We start from the raw sequence: 14,805 nt of genomic DNA, 5'->3' as shown, positions 1-14,805 counted from the left end.
TTTTCCAGCATAGGCCTCAAAACGCTCCAAATATCCTCTTGCAGATTCTACAAAAAGAGTGTTTCAAAACTGTTCTATCAAAAGGAAGGTTCAACTCTGTGAGTTGAATGAATGCATCGTGAAGAGCTTTCTGAGAATGTTTCTCTGTAGTTTTTAGGTGAAGATATTCCATATCCCAGCACAGGCCTCGAAGTGCTCCAAATAACCACTTGCAGATTTTACCAAAAGAGTGTTTCAAAACTGCTCTTTCTACAGGTAAGTTCAAGTCTGTGAGTTGAATGCACTCAACACAAAGAAGTTTCTGAGAATGCTTCTGTTCAGTTTTTATGTGAAGATATTTCCTTTTCCAGCATAGGCCTCAAACGGCTCCAAATATCCACTTGCAGATTCTACAAAAAGAGTGTTTCCAAACTTCTCTATCAATTGGTAGGTTCAACTCTGTGAGTTGAATGAACTCATCACAAAGAAGTTTCTGAGAATCCTTCTCTCTAGTTTTTATGTGAAGATATTTCCTTTTCCAACATAGGCCTCAAGGTGCTCCGAATAAACACTTGCAGATTCTACAAACGTAATGTTTCAAAACTGTTCTATCAAAAGAAACGTTCAAGTCTGTGAGTTGAATGCACTCATCACACAGAAGTTTCTGAGAATGCTTCTGTCTAGTTTTTAGGTGAAGATATTTCCTTTTCCAGCATAGGCCTCAAAACGCTCCGAGTATCCTCTTGCAGATTCTACAAAAAGAGTGTTTCAAAACTGTTCTATCAAAAGGAAGGTTCAACTCTGTGAGTTGAATGAATGCATCGTGAAGAACTTTCTGAGAATGCTTCTCTGTAGTTTTTAGGTGAAGATATTCCATATCCCAGCACAGGCCTCGAAGTGCTCCAAATAACCACTTGCAGATTTTACCAAAAGAGTGTTTCAAAACTGCTCTTTCTACAGGTAAGTTCAAGTCTGTGAGTTGAATGCACTCAACACAAAGAAGTTTCTGAGAATGCTTCTGTTCAGTTTTTATGTGAAGATATTTCCTTTTCCAGCATAGGCCTCAAACGGCTCCAAATATCCACTTGCAGATTCTACAAAAAGAGTGTTTCCAAACTTCTCTATCAATTGGTAGGTTCAACTCTGTGAGTTGAATGAACTCATCACAAAGAAGTTTCTGAGAATCCTTCTCTCTAGTTTTTATGTGAAGATATTTCCTTTTCCAACATAGGCCTCAAGGTGCTCCGAATAAACACTTGCAGATTCTACAAACGTAATGTTTCAAAACTGTTCTATCAAAAGAAACGTTCAAGTCTGTGAGTTGAATGCACTCATCACACAGAAGTTTCTGAGAATGCTTCTGTCTAGTTTTTAGGGGAAGATATTTCCTTTTCCAGCATAGGCCTCAAAACGCTCCAAGTATCCTCTTGCAGATTCTACAAAAAGAGTGTTTTAAAACTGTTCTATCAAAAGGAAGGTTCAACTCTGTGAGTTGAATGAATGCATCGTGAAGAACTTTCTGAGAATGCTTCTCTGTAGTTTTTAGGTGAAGATATTCCATATCCCAGCACAGGCCTCGAAGTGCTCCAAATAACCACTTGCAGATTTTACCAAAAGAGTGTTTCAAAACTGCTCTTTCTACAAGTAAGTTCAAGTCTGTGAGTTGAATGCACTCAACACAAAGAAGTTTCTGAGAATGCTTCTGTTCAGTTTTTATGTGAAGATATTTCCTTTTCCAGCATAGGCCTCAAACGGCTCCAAATATCCACTTGCAGATTCTACAAAAAGAGTGTTTCCAAACTTCTCTATCAATTGGTAGGTTCAACTCTGTGAGTTGAATGAACTCATCACAAAGAAGTTTCTGAGAATCCTTCTCTCTAGTTTTTATGTGAAGATATTTCCATTTCCAACATAGGCCTCAAGGTGCTCCGAATAAACACTTGCAGATTCTACAAACGTAATGTTTCAAAACTGTTCTATCAAAAGAAACCTTCAAGTCTGTGAGTTGAATGCACTCATCACACAGAAGTTTCTGAGAATGCTTCTGTCTAGTTTTTAGGGGAAGATATTTCCTTTTCCAGCATAGGCCTCAAAACGCTCCGAATATCCTCTTGCAGATTCTACAAAAAGAGTGTTTCAAAACTGTTCTATCAAAAGGAAGGTTCAACTCTGTGAGTTGAATGAATGCATCGTGAAGAGCTTTCTGAGAATGCTTCTCTGTAGTTTTTAGGTGAAGATATTCCATATCCCAGCACAGGCCTCGAAGTGCTCCATATAACCACTTGCAGATTTTACCAAAGGAGTGTTTCAAAACTGCTCTTTCTACAGGTAAGTTCAAGTCTGTGAGTTGAATGCACTCAACACAAAGAAGTTTCTGAGAATGCTTCTGTTCAGTTTCTATGTGAAGATATTTCCTTTTCCAGCATAGGCCTCAAACGGCTCAAAATATCCACTTGCAGATTCTACAAAAAGAGTGTTTCCAAACTTCTCTATCAATTGGTAGGTTCAACTCTGTGAGTTGAATGAACTCATCACAAAGAAGTTTCTGAGAATCCTTCTCTCTAGTTTTTATGTGAAGATATTTCCATTTCCAACATAGGCCTCAAGGTGCTCCGAATAAACACTTGCAGATTCTACAAACGTAATGTTTCAAAACTGTTCTATCAAAAGAAACGTTCAAGTCTGTGAGTTGAATGCACTCATCACACAGAAGTTTCTGAGAATGCTTCTGTCTAGTTTTTAGGGGAAGATATTTCCTTTTCCAGCATAGGCCTCAAAACGCTCCAAATATCCTCTTGCAGATTCTACAAAAAGAGTGTTTCAAAACTGTTCTATCAAAAGGAAGGTTCAACTCTGTGAGTTGAATGAATGCATCGTGAAGAGCTTTCTGAGAATGCTTCTCTGTAGTTTTTAGGTGAAGATATTCCATATCCCAGCACAGGCCTCGAAGTGCTCCAAATAACCACTTGCAGATTTTACCAAAAGAGTGTTTCAAAACTGCTCTTTCTACAGGTAAGTTCAAGTCTGTGAGTTGAATGCACTCAACACAAAGAAGTTTCTGAGAATGCTTCTGTTCAGTTTTTATGTGAAGATATTTCCTTTTCCTGCATAGGCCTCAAACGGCTCCAAATATCCACTTGCAGATTCTACAAAAAGAGTGTTTCCAAACTTCTCTATCAATTGGTAGGTTCAACTCCGTGAGTTGAATGAACTCATCACAAAGAAGTTTCTGAGAATCCTTCTCTCTAGTTTTTATGTGAAGATATTTCCTTTTCCAACATAGGCCTCAAGGTGCTCCGAATAAACACTTGCAGATTCTACAAACGTAATGTTTCAAAACTGTTCTATCAAAAGAAACGTTCAAGTCTGTGAGTTGAATGCACTCATCACACAGAAGTTTCTGAGAATGCTTCTGTCTAGTTTTTAGGTGAAGATATTTCCTTTTCCAGCATAGGCCTCAAAACGCTCCAAGTATCCTCTTGCAGATTCTACAAAAAGAGTGTTTCAAAACTGTTCTATCAAAAGGAAGGTTCAACTCTGTGAGTTGAATGAATGCATCGTGAAGAACTTTCTGAGAATGCTTCTCTGTAGTTTTTAGGTGAAGATATTCCATATCCCAGCACAGGCCTCGAAGTGCTCCAAATAACCACTTGCAGATTTTACCAAAAGAGTGTTTCAAAACTGCTCTTTCTACAGGTAAGTTCAAGTCTGTGAGTTGAATGCACTCAACACAAAGAAGTTTCTGAGAATGCTTCTGTTCAGTTTCTATGTGAAGATATTTCCTTTTCCAGCATAGGCCTCAAACGGCTCCAAATATCCACTTGCAGATTCTACAAAAAGAGTGTTTCCAAACTTCTCTATCAATTGGTAGGTTCAACTCTGTGAGTTGAATGAACTCATCACAAAGAAGTTTCTGAGAATCCTTCTCTCTAGTTTTTATGTGAAGATATTTCCTTTTCCAACATAGGCCTCAAGGTGCTCCGAATAAACACTTGCAGATTCTACAAACGTAATGTTTCAAAACTGTTCTATCAAAAGAAACGTTCAAGTCTGTGAGTTGAATGCACTCATCACACAGAAGTTTCTGAGAATGCTTCTGTCTAGTTTTTAGGGGAAGATATTTCCTTTTCCAGCATAGGCCTCAAAACGCTCCAAGTATCCTCTTGCAGATTCTACAAAAAGAGTGTTTTAAAACTGTTCTATCAAAAGGAAGGTTCAACTCTGTGAGTTGAATGAATGCATCGTGAAGAACTTTCTGAGAATGCTTCTCTGTAGTTTTTAGGTGAAGATATTCCATATCCCAGCACAGGCCTCGAAGTGCTCCAAATAACCACTTGCAGATTTTACCAAAGGTGTGTTTCAAAACTGCTCTTTCTACAGGTAAGTTCAAGTCTGTGAGTTGAATGCACTCAACACAAAGAAGTTTCTGAGAATGCTTCTGTTCAGTTTCTATGTGAAGATATTTCCTTTTCCAGCATAGGCCTCAAACGGCTCCAAATATCCACTTGCAGATTCTACAAAAAGAGTGTTTCCAAACTTCTCTATCAATTGGTAGGTTCAACTCTGTGAGTTGAATGAACTCATCACAAAGAAGTTTCTGAGAATCCTTCTCTCTAGTTTTTATGTGAAGATATTTCCATTTCCAACATAGGCCTCAAGGTGCTCTGAATAAACACTTGCAGATTCTACAAACGTAATGTTTCAAAACTGTTCTATCAAAAGAAACGTTCAAGTCTGTGAGTTGAATGCACTCATCACACAGAAGTTTCTGAAAATGCTTCTGTCTAGTTTTTAGGGGAAGATATTTCCTTTTCCAGCATAGGCCTCAAAACGCTCCAAATATCCTCTTGCAGATTCTACAAAAAGAGTGTTTCAAAACTGTTCTATCAAAAGGAAGGTTCAACTCTGTGAGTTGAATGAATGCATCGTGAAGAGTTTTCTGAGAATGCTTCTCTGTAGTTTTTAGGTGAAGATATTCCATATCCCAGCACAGGCCTCGAAGTGCTCCAAATAACCACTTGCAGATTTTACCAAAAGAGTGTTTCAAAACTGCTCTTTCTACAGGTAAGTTCAAGTCTGTGAGTTGAATGCACTCAACACAAAGAAGTTTCTGAGAATGCTTCTGTTCAGTTTTTATGTGAAGATATTTCCTTTTCCAGCATAGGCCTCAAACGGCTCCAAATATCCACTTGCAGATTCTACAAAAAGAGTGTTTCGAAACTTCTCTATCAATTGGTAGGTTCAACTCTGTGAGTTGAATGAACTCATCACAAAGAAGTTTCTGAGAATCCTTCTCTCTAGTTTTTATGTGAAGATATTTCCTTTTCCAACATAGGCCTCAAGGTGCTCCGAATAAACACTTGCAGATTCTACAAACGTAATGTTTCAACACTGTTCTATCAAAAGAAACGTTCAAGTCTGTGAGTTGAATGCACTCATCACACAGAAGTTTCTGAGAATGCTTCTGTCTAGTTTTTAGGGGAAGATATTTCCTTTTCCAGCATAGGCCTCAAAACGCTCCAAATATCCTCTTGCAGATTCTACAAAAAGAGTGTTTCAAAACTGTTCTATCAAAAGGAAGGTTCAACTCTGTGAGTTGAATGAATGCATCGTGAAGAACTTTCTGAGAATGCTTCTCTGTAGTTTTTAGGTGAAGATATTCCATATCCCAGCACAGGCCTCGAAGTGCTCCAAATAACCACTTGCAGATTTTACCAAAAGACTGTTTCAAAACTGCTCTTTCTACAGGTAAGTTCAAGTCTGTGAGTTGAAAGCACTCAACACAAAGAAGTTTCTGAGAATGCTTCTGTTCAGTTTTTATGTGAAGATATTTCCTTTTCCAGCATAGGCCTCAAACGGCTCCAAATATCCACTTGCAGATTCTACAAAAAGAGTGTTTCCAAACTTCTCTATCAATTGGTAGGTTCAACTCTGTGAGTTGAATGAACTCATCACAAAGAAGTTTCTGAGAATCCTTCTCTCTAGTTTTTATGTGAAGATATTTCCTTTTCCAACATAGGCCTCAAGGTGCTCCGAATAAACACTTGCAGATTCTACAAACGTAATGTTTCAAAACTGTTCTATCAAAAGAAACGTTCAAGTCTGTGAGTTGAATGCACTCATCACACAGAAGTTTCTGAGAATGCTTCTGTCTAGTTTTTAGGTGAAGATATTTCCTTTTCCAGCATAGGCCTCAAAACGCTCCAAGTATCCTCTTGCAGATTCTACAAAAAGAGTGTTTCAAAACTGTTCTATCAAAAGGAAGGTTCAACTCTGTGAGTTGAATGAATGCATCGTGAAGAACTTTCTGAGAATGCTTCTCTGTAGTTTTTAGGTGAAGATATTCCATATCCCAGCACAGGCCTCGAAGTGCTCCAAATAACCACTTGCAGATTTTACCAAAAGAGTGTTTCAAAACTGCTCTTTCTGCAGGTAAGTTCAAGTCTGTGAGTTGAATGCACTCAACACAAAGAAGTTTCTGAGAATGCTTCTGTTCAGTTTCTATGTGAAGATATTTCCTTTTCCAGCATAGGCCTCAAACGGCTCCAAATATCCACTTGCAGATTCTACAAAAAGAGTGTTTCCAAACTTCTCTATCAATTGGTAGGTTCAACTCTGTGAGTTGAATGAACTCATCACAAAGAAGTTTCTGAGAATCCTTCTCTCTAGTTTTTATGTGAAGATATTTCCATTTCCAACATAGGCCTCAAGGTGCTCCGAATAAACACTTGCAGATTCTACAAACGTAATGTTTCAAAACTGTTCTATCAAAAGAAACCTTCAAGTCTGTGAGTTGAATGCACTCATCACACGGAAGTTTCTGAGAATGCTTCTGTCTAGTTTTTAGGGGAAGATATTTCCTTTTCCAGCATAGGCCTCAAAACGCTCCAAATATCCTCTTGCAGATTCTACAAAAAGAGTGTTTCAAAACTGTTCTATCAAAAGGAAGGTTCAACTCTGTGAGTTGAATGAATGCATCGTGAAGAACTTTCTGAGAATGCTTCTCTGTAGTTTTTAGGTGAAGATATTCCATATCCCAGCACAGGCCTCGAAGTGCTCCAAATAACCACTTGCAGATTTTACCAAAGGAGTGTTTCAAAACTGCTCTTTCTACAGGTAAGTTCAAGTCTGTGAGTTGAATGCACTCAACACAAAGAAGTTTCTGAGAATGCTTCTGTTCAGTTTCTATGTGAAGATATTTCCTTTTCCAGCATAGGCCTCAAACGGCTCCAAATATCCACTTGCAGATTCTACAAAAAGAGTGTTTCCAAACTTCTCTATCAATTGGTAGGTTCAACTCTGTGAGTTGAATGAACTCATCACAAAGAAGTTTCTGAGAATCCTTCTCTCTAGTTTTTATGTGAAGATATTTCCATTTCCAACATAGGCCTCAAGGTGCTCCGAATAAACACTTGCAGATTCTACAAACGTAATGTTTCAAAACTGTTCTATCAAAAGAAACCTTCAAGTCTGTGAGTTGAATGCACTCATCACACAGAAGTTTCTGAGAATGCTTCTGTCTAGTTTTTAGGGGAAGATATTTCCTTTTCCAGCATAGGCCTCAAAACGCTCCAAATATCCTCTTGCAGATTCTACAAAAAGAGTGTTTCAAAACTGTTCTATCAAAAGGAAGGTTCAACTCTGTGAGTTGAATGAATGCATCATGAAGAGCTTTCTGAGAATGCTTCTCTGTAGTTTTTAGGTGAAGATATTCCATATCCCAGCACAGGCCTCGAAGTGCTCCAAATAACCACTTGCAGATTTTACCAAAAGAGTGTTTCAAAACTGCTCTTTCTACAGGTAAGTTCAAGTCTGTGAGTTGAATGCACTCAACACAAAGAAGTTTCTGAGAATGCTTCTGTTCAGTTTTTATGTGAAGATATTTCCTTTTCCAGCATAGGCCTCAAACGGCTCCAAATATCCACTTGCAGATTCTACAAAAAGAGTGTTTCCAGACTTCTCTATCAATTGGCAGGTTCAACTCTGTGAGTTGAATGAACTCATCACAAAGAAGTTTCTGAGAATCCTTCTCTCTAGTTTTTATGTGAAGATATTTCCTTTTCCAACATAGGCCTCAAGGTGCTCCGAATAAACACTTGCAGATTCTACAAACGTAATGTTTCAAAACTGTTCTATCAAAAGAAACGTTCAAGTCTGTGAGTTGAATGCACTCATCACACAGAAGTTTCTGAGAATGCTTCTGTCTAGTTTTTAGGTGAAGATATTTCCTTTTCCAGCATAGGCCTCAAAACGCTCCAAGTATCCTCTTGCAGATTCTACAAAAAGAGTGTTTCAAAACTGTTCTATCAAAAGGAAGGTTCAACTCTGTGAGTTGAATGAATGCATCGTGAAGAACTTTCTGAGAATGCTTCTCTGTAGTTTTTAGGTGAAGATATTCCATATCCCAGCACAGGCCTCGAAGTGCTCCAAATAACCACTTGCAGATTTTACCAAAAGACTGTTTCAAAACTGCTCTTTCTACAGGTAAGTTCAAGTCTGTGAGTTGAATGCACTCAACACAAAGAAGTTTCTGAGAATGCTTCTGTTCAGTTTCTATGTGAAGATATTTCCTTTTCCAGCATAGGCCTCAAACGGCTCCAAATATCCACTTGCAGATTCTACAAAAAGAGTGTTTCCAAACTTCTCTATCAATTGGTAGGTTCAACTCTGTGAGTTGAATGAACTCATCACAAAGAAGTTTCTGAGAATCCTTCTCTCTAGTTTTTATGTGAAGATATTTCCATTTCCAACATAGGCCTCAAGGTGCTCCGAATAAACACTTGCAGATTCTACAAACGTAATGTTTCAAAACTGTTCTATCAAAAGAAACGTTCAAGTCTGTGAGTTGAATGCACTCATCACACAGAAGTTTCTGAGAATGCTTCTGTCTAGTTTTTAGGGGAAGATATTTCCTTTTCCAGCATAGGCCTCAAAACGCTCCAAATATCCTCTTGCAGATTCTACAAAAAGAGTGTTTCAAAACTGTTCTATCAAAAGGAAGGTTCAACTCTGTGAGTTGAATGAATGCATCGTGAAGAGCTTTCTGAGAATGCTTCTCTGTAGTTTTTAGGTGAAGATATTCCATATCCCAGCACAGGCCTCGAAGTGCTCCAAATAACCACTTGCAGATTTTACCAAAAGAGTGTTTCAAAACTGCTCTTTCTACAGGTAAGTTCAAGTCTGTGAGTTGAATGCACTCAACACAAAGAAGTTTCTGAGAATGCTTCTGTTCAGTTTTTATGTGAAGATATTTCCTTTTCCAGCATAGGCCTCAAACGGCTCCAAATATCCACTTGCAGATTCTACAAAAAGAGTGTTTCCAAACTTCTCCATCAATTGGTAGGTTCAACTCTGTGAGTTGAATGAACTCATCACAAAGAAGTTTCTGAGAATCCTTCTCTCTAGTTTTTATGTGAAGATATTTCCTTTTCCAACATAGGCCTCAAGGTGCTCCGAATAAACACTTGCAGATTCTACAAACGTAATGTTTCAAAACTGTTCTATCAAAAGAAACGTTCAAGTCTGTGAGTTGAATGCACTCATCACACAGAAGTTTCTGAGAATGCTTCTGTCTAGTTTTTAGGGGAAGATATTTCCTTTTCCAGCATAGGCCTCAAAACGCTCCAAATATCCTCTTGCAGATTCTACAAAAAGAGTGTTTCAAAACTGTTCTATCAAAAGGAAGGTTCAACTATGTGAGTTGAATGAATGCATCGTGAAGAACTTTCTGAGAATGCTTCTCTGTAGTTTTTAGGTGAAGATATTCCGTATCCCAGCACAGGCCTCGAAGTGCTCCAAATAACCACTTGCAGATTTTACCAAAAGAGTGTTTCAAAACTGCTCTTTCTACAGGTAAGATCAAGTCTGTGAGTTGAATGCACTCAACACAAAGAAGTTTCTGAGAATGCTTCTGTTCAGTTTTCATGTGAAGATATTTCCTTTTCCAGCATAGGCCTCAAACGGCTCCAAATATCCACTTGCAGATTCTACAAAAAGAGTGTTTCCAAACTTCTCTATCAATTGGTAGGTTCAACTCTGTGAGTTGAATGAACTCATCACAAAGAAGTTTCTGAGAATCCTTCTCTCTAGTTTTTATGTGAAGATATTTCCTTTTCCAACATAGGCCTCAAGGTGCTCCGAATAAACACTTGCAGATTCTACAAACGTAATGTTTCAAAACTGTTCTATCAAAAGAAACGTTCAGGTCTGTGAGTTGAATGCACTCATCACACAGAAGTTTCTGAGAATGCTTCTGTCTAGTTTTTAGGTGAAGATATTTCCTTTTCCAGCATAGGCCTCAAAACGCTCCAAGTATCCTCTTGCAGATTCTACAAAAAGAGTGTTTCAAAACTGTTCTATCAAAAGGAAGGTTCAACTCTGTGAGTTGAATGAATGCATCGTGAAGAACTTTCTGAGAATGCTTCTCTGTAGTTTTTAGGTGAAGATATTCCATATCCCAGCACAGGCCTCGAAGTGCTCCAAATAACCACTTGCAGATTTTACCAAAAGAGTGTTTCAAAACTGCTCTTTCTACAGGTAAGTTCAAGTCTGTGAGTTGAATGCACTCAACACAAAGAAGTTTCTGAGAATGCTTCTGTTCAGTTTCTATGTGAAGATATTTCCTTTTCCAGCATAGGCCTCAAACGGCTCCAAATATCCACTTGCAGATTCTACAAAAAGAGTGTTTCCAAACTTCTCTATCAATTGGTAGGTTCAACTCTGTGAGTTGAATGAACTCATCACAAAGAAGTTTCTGAGAATCCTTCTCTCTAGTTTTTATGTGAAGATATTTCCATTTCCAACATAGGCCTCAAGGTGCTCCGAATAAACACTTGCAGATTCTACAAACGTAATGTTTCAAAACTGTTCTATCAAAAGAAACCTTCAAGTCTGTGAGTTGAATGCACTCATCACACAGAAGTTTCTGAGAATGCTTCTGTCTAGTTTTTAGGGGAAGATATTTCCTTTTCCAGCATAGGCCTCAAAACGCTCCAAATATCCTCTTGCAGATTCTACAAAAAGAGTGTTTCAAAACTGTTCTATCAAAAGGAAGGTTCAACACTGTGAGTTGAATGAATGCATCGTGAAGAGCTTTCTGAGAATGCTTCTCTGTAGTTTTTAGGTGAAGATATTCCATATCCCAGCACAGGCCTCGAAGTGCTCCAAATAACCACTTGCAGATTTTACCAAAAGAGTGTTTCAAAACTGCTCTTTCTACAGGTAAGTTCAAGTCTGTGAGTTGAATGCACTCAACACAAAGAAGTTTCTGAGAATGCTTCTGTTCAGTTTTTATGTGAAGATATTTCCTTTTCCAGCATAGGCCTCAAACGGCTCCAAATATCCACTTGCAGATTCTACAAAAAGAGTGTTTCCAAACTTCTCTATCAATTGGTAGGTTCAACTCTGTGAGTTGAATGAACTCATCACAAAGAAGTTTCTGAGAATCCTTCTCTCTAGTTTTTATGTGAAGATATTTCCTTTTCCAACATAGGCCTCAAGGTGCTCCGAATAAACACTTGCAGATTCTACAAACGTAATGTTTCAAAACTGTTCTATCAAAAGAAACGTTCAAGTCTGTGAGTTGAATGCACTCATCACACAGAAGTTTCTGAGAATGCTTCTGTCTAGTTTTTAGGGGAAGATATTTCCTTTTCCAGCATAGGCCTCAAAACGCTCCAAGTATCCTCTTGCAGATTCTACAAAAAGAGTGTTTCAAAACTGTTCTATCAAAAGGAAGGTTCAACTCTGTGAGTTGAATGAATGCATCGTGAAGAACTTTCTGAGAATGCTTCTCTGTAGTTTTTAGGTGAAGATATTCCATATCCCAGCACAGGCCTCGAAGTGCTCCAAATAACCACTTGCAGATTTTACCAAAAGAGTGTTTCAAAACTGCTCTTTCTACAGGTAAGTTCAAGTCTGTGAGTTGAATGCACTCAACACAAAGAAGTTTCTGAGAATGCTTCTGTTCAGTTTTTATGTGAAGATATTTCCTTTTCCAGCATAGGCCTCAAACGGCTCCAAATATCCACTTGCAGATTCTACAAAAAGAGTGTTTCCAAACTTCTCTATCAATTGGTAGGTTCAACTCTGTGAGTTGAATGAACTCATCACAAAGAAGTTTCTGAGAATCCTTCTCTCTAGTTTTTATGTGAAGATATTTCCATTTCCAACATAGGCCTCAAGGTGCTCCGAATAAACACTTGCAGATTCTACAAACGTAATGTTTCCAAACTGTTCTATCAAAAGAAACGTTCAAGTCTGTGAGTTGAATGCACTCATCACACAGAAGTTTCTGAGAATGCTTCTGTCTAGTTTTTAGGGGAAGATATTTCCTTTTCCAGCATAGGTCTCAAAACGCTCCGAATATCCTCTTGCAGATTCTACAAAAAGAGTGTTTCAAAACTGTTCTATCAAAAGGAAGGTTCAACTCTGTGAGTTGAATGAATGCATCGTGAAGAGCTTTCTGAGAATGCTTCTCTGTAGTTTTTAGGTGAAGATATTCCATATCCCAGCACAGGCCTCGAAGTGCTCCATATAACCACTTGCAGATTTTACCAAAGGAGTGTTTCAAAACTGCTCTTTCTACAGGTAAGTTCAAGTCTGTGAGTTGAATGCACTCAACACAAAGAAGTTTCTGAGAATGCTTCTGTTCAGTTTCTATGTGAAGATATTTCCTTTTCCAGCATAGGCCTCAAACGGCTCCAAATATCCACTTGCAGATTCTACAAAAAGAGTGTTTCCAAACTTCTCTATCAATTGGTAGGTTCAACTCTGTGAGTTGAATGAACTCATCACAAAGAAGTTTCTGAGAATCCTTCTCTCTAGTTTTTATGTGAAGATATTTCCATTTCCAACATAGGCCTCAAGGTGCTCCGAATAAACACTTGCAGACTCTACAAACGTAATGTTTCAAAACTGTTCTATCAAAAGAAACGTTCAAGTCTGTGAGTTGAATGCACTCATCACACAGAAGTTTCTGAGAATGCTTCTGTCTAGTTTTTAGGGGAAGATATTTCCTTTTCCAGCATAGGCCTCAAAACGCTCCAAATATCCTCTTGCAGATTCTACAAAAAGAGTGTTTCAAAACTGTTCTATCAAAAGGAAGGTTCAACTCTGTGAGTTGAATGAATGCATCGTGAAGAGCTTTCTGAGAATGCTTCTCTGTAGTTTTTAGGTGAAGATATTCCATATCCCAGCACAGGCCTCGAAGTGCTCCAAATAACCACTTGCAGATTTTACCAAAAGAGTGTTTCAAAACTGCTCTTTCTACAGGTAAGTTCAAGTCTGTGAGTTGAATGCACTCAACACAAAGAAGTTTCTGAGAATGCTTCTGTTCAGTTTTTATGTGAAGATATTTCCTTTTCCAGCATAGGCCTCAAACGGCTCCAAATATCCACTTGCAGATTCTACAAAAAGAGTGTTTCCAAACTTCTCTATCAATTGGTAGGTTCAACTCTGTGAGTTGAATGAACTCATCACAAAGAAGTTTCTGAGAATCCTTCTCTCTAGTTTTTATGTGAAGATATTTCCTTTTCCAACATAGGCCTCAAGGTGCTCCGAATAAACACTTGCAGATTCTACAAACGTAATGTTTCAAAACTGTTCTATCAAAAGAAACGTTCAAGTCTGTGAGTTGAATGCACTCATCACACAGAAGTTTCTGAGAATGCTTCTGTCTAGTTTTTAGGTGAAGATATTTCCTTTTCCAGCATAGGCCTCAAAACGCTCCAAGTATCCTCTTGCAGATTCTACAAAAAGAGTGTTTCAAAACTGTTCTATCAAAAGGAAGGTTCAACTCTGTGAGTTGAATGAATGCATCGTGAAGAACTTTCTGAGAATGCTTCTCTGTAGTTTTTAGGTGAAGATATTCCATATCCCAGCACAGGCCTCGAAGTGCTCCAAATAACCACTTGCAGATTTTACCAAAAGAGTGTTTCAAAACTGCTCTTTCTACAGGTAAGTTCAAGTCTGTGAGTTGAATGCACTCAACACAAAGAAGTTTCTGAGAATGCTTCTGTTCAGTTTCTATGTGAAGATATTTCCTTTTCCAGCATAGGCCTCAAACGGCTCCAAATATCCACTTGCAGATTCTACAAAAAGAGTGTTTCCAAACTTCTCTATCAATTGGTAGGTTCAACTCTGTGAGTTGAATGAACTCATCACAAAGAAGTTTCTGAGAATCCTTCTCTCTAGTTTTTATGTGAAGATATTTCCATTTCCAACATAGGCCTCAAGGTGCTCCGAATAAACACTTGCAGATTCTACAAACGTAATGTTTCAAAACTGTTCTATCAAAAGAAACCTTCAAGTCTGTGAGTTGAATGCACTCATCACACAGAAGTTTCTGAGAATGCTTCTGTCTAGTTTTTAGGGGAAGATATTTCCTTTTCCAGCATAGGCCTCAAAACGCTCCAAATATCCTCTTGCAGATTCTACAAAAAGAGTGTTTCAAAACTGTTCTATCAAAAGGAAGGTTCAACACTGTGAGTTGAATGAATGCATCGTGAAGAGCTTTCTGAGAATGCTTCTCTGTAGTTTTTAGGTGAAGATATTCCATATCCCAGCACAGGCCTCGAAGTGCTCCAAATAACCACTTGCAGATTTTACCAAAAGAGTGTTTCAAAACTGCTCTTTCTACAGGTAAGTTCAAGTCTGTGAGTTGAATGCACTCAACACAAAGAAGTTTCTGAGAATTCTTCTGTTCAGTTTTTATGTGAAGATATTTCCTTTTCCAGCATAGGCCTCAAACGGCTCCAAATATCCACTTGCAGATTCTACAAAAAGAGTGTTTCCAAACTTCTCTATCAATTGGTAGGTTCAACTCTG

Source organism: Pongo abelii, chromosome 16 (genome assembly GCF_028885655.2).
Source record: "Pongo abelii isolate AG06213 chromosome 16, NHGRI_mPonAbe1-v2.0_pri, whole genome shotgun sequence".
In the NCBI taxonomy this organism is placed as follows: Eukaryota; Metazoa; Chordata; class Mammalia; order Primates; family Hominidae; genus Pongo; species Pongo abelii.
The sequence above is the reverse complement of the archived record's forward strand: the minus strand, read 5'-3'. Positions refer to the sequence as shown.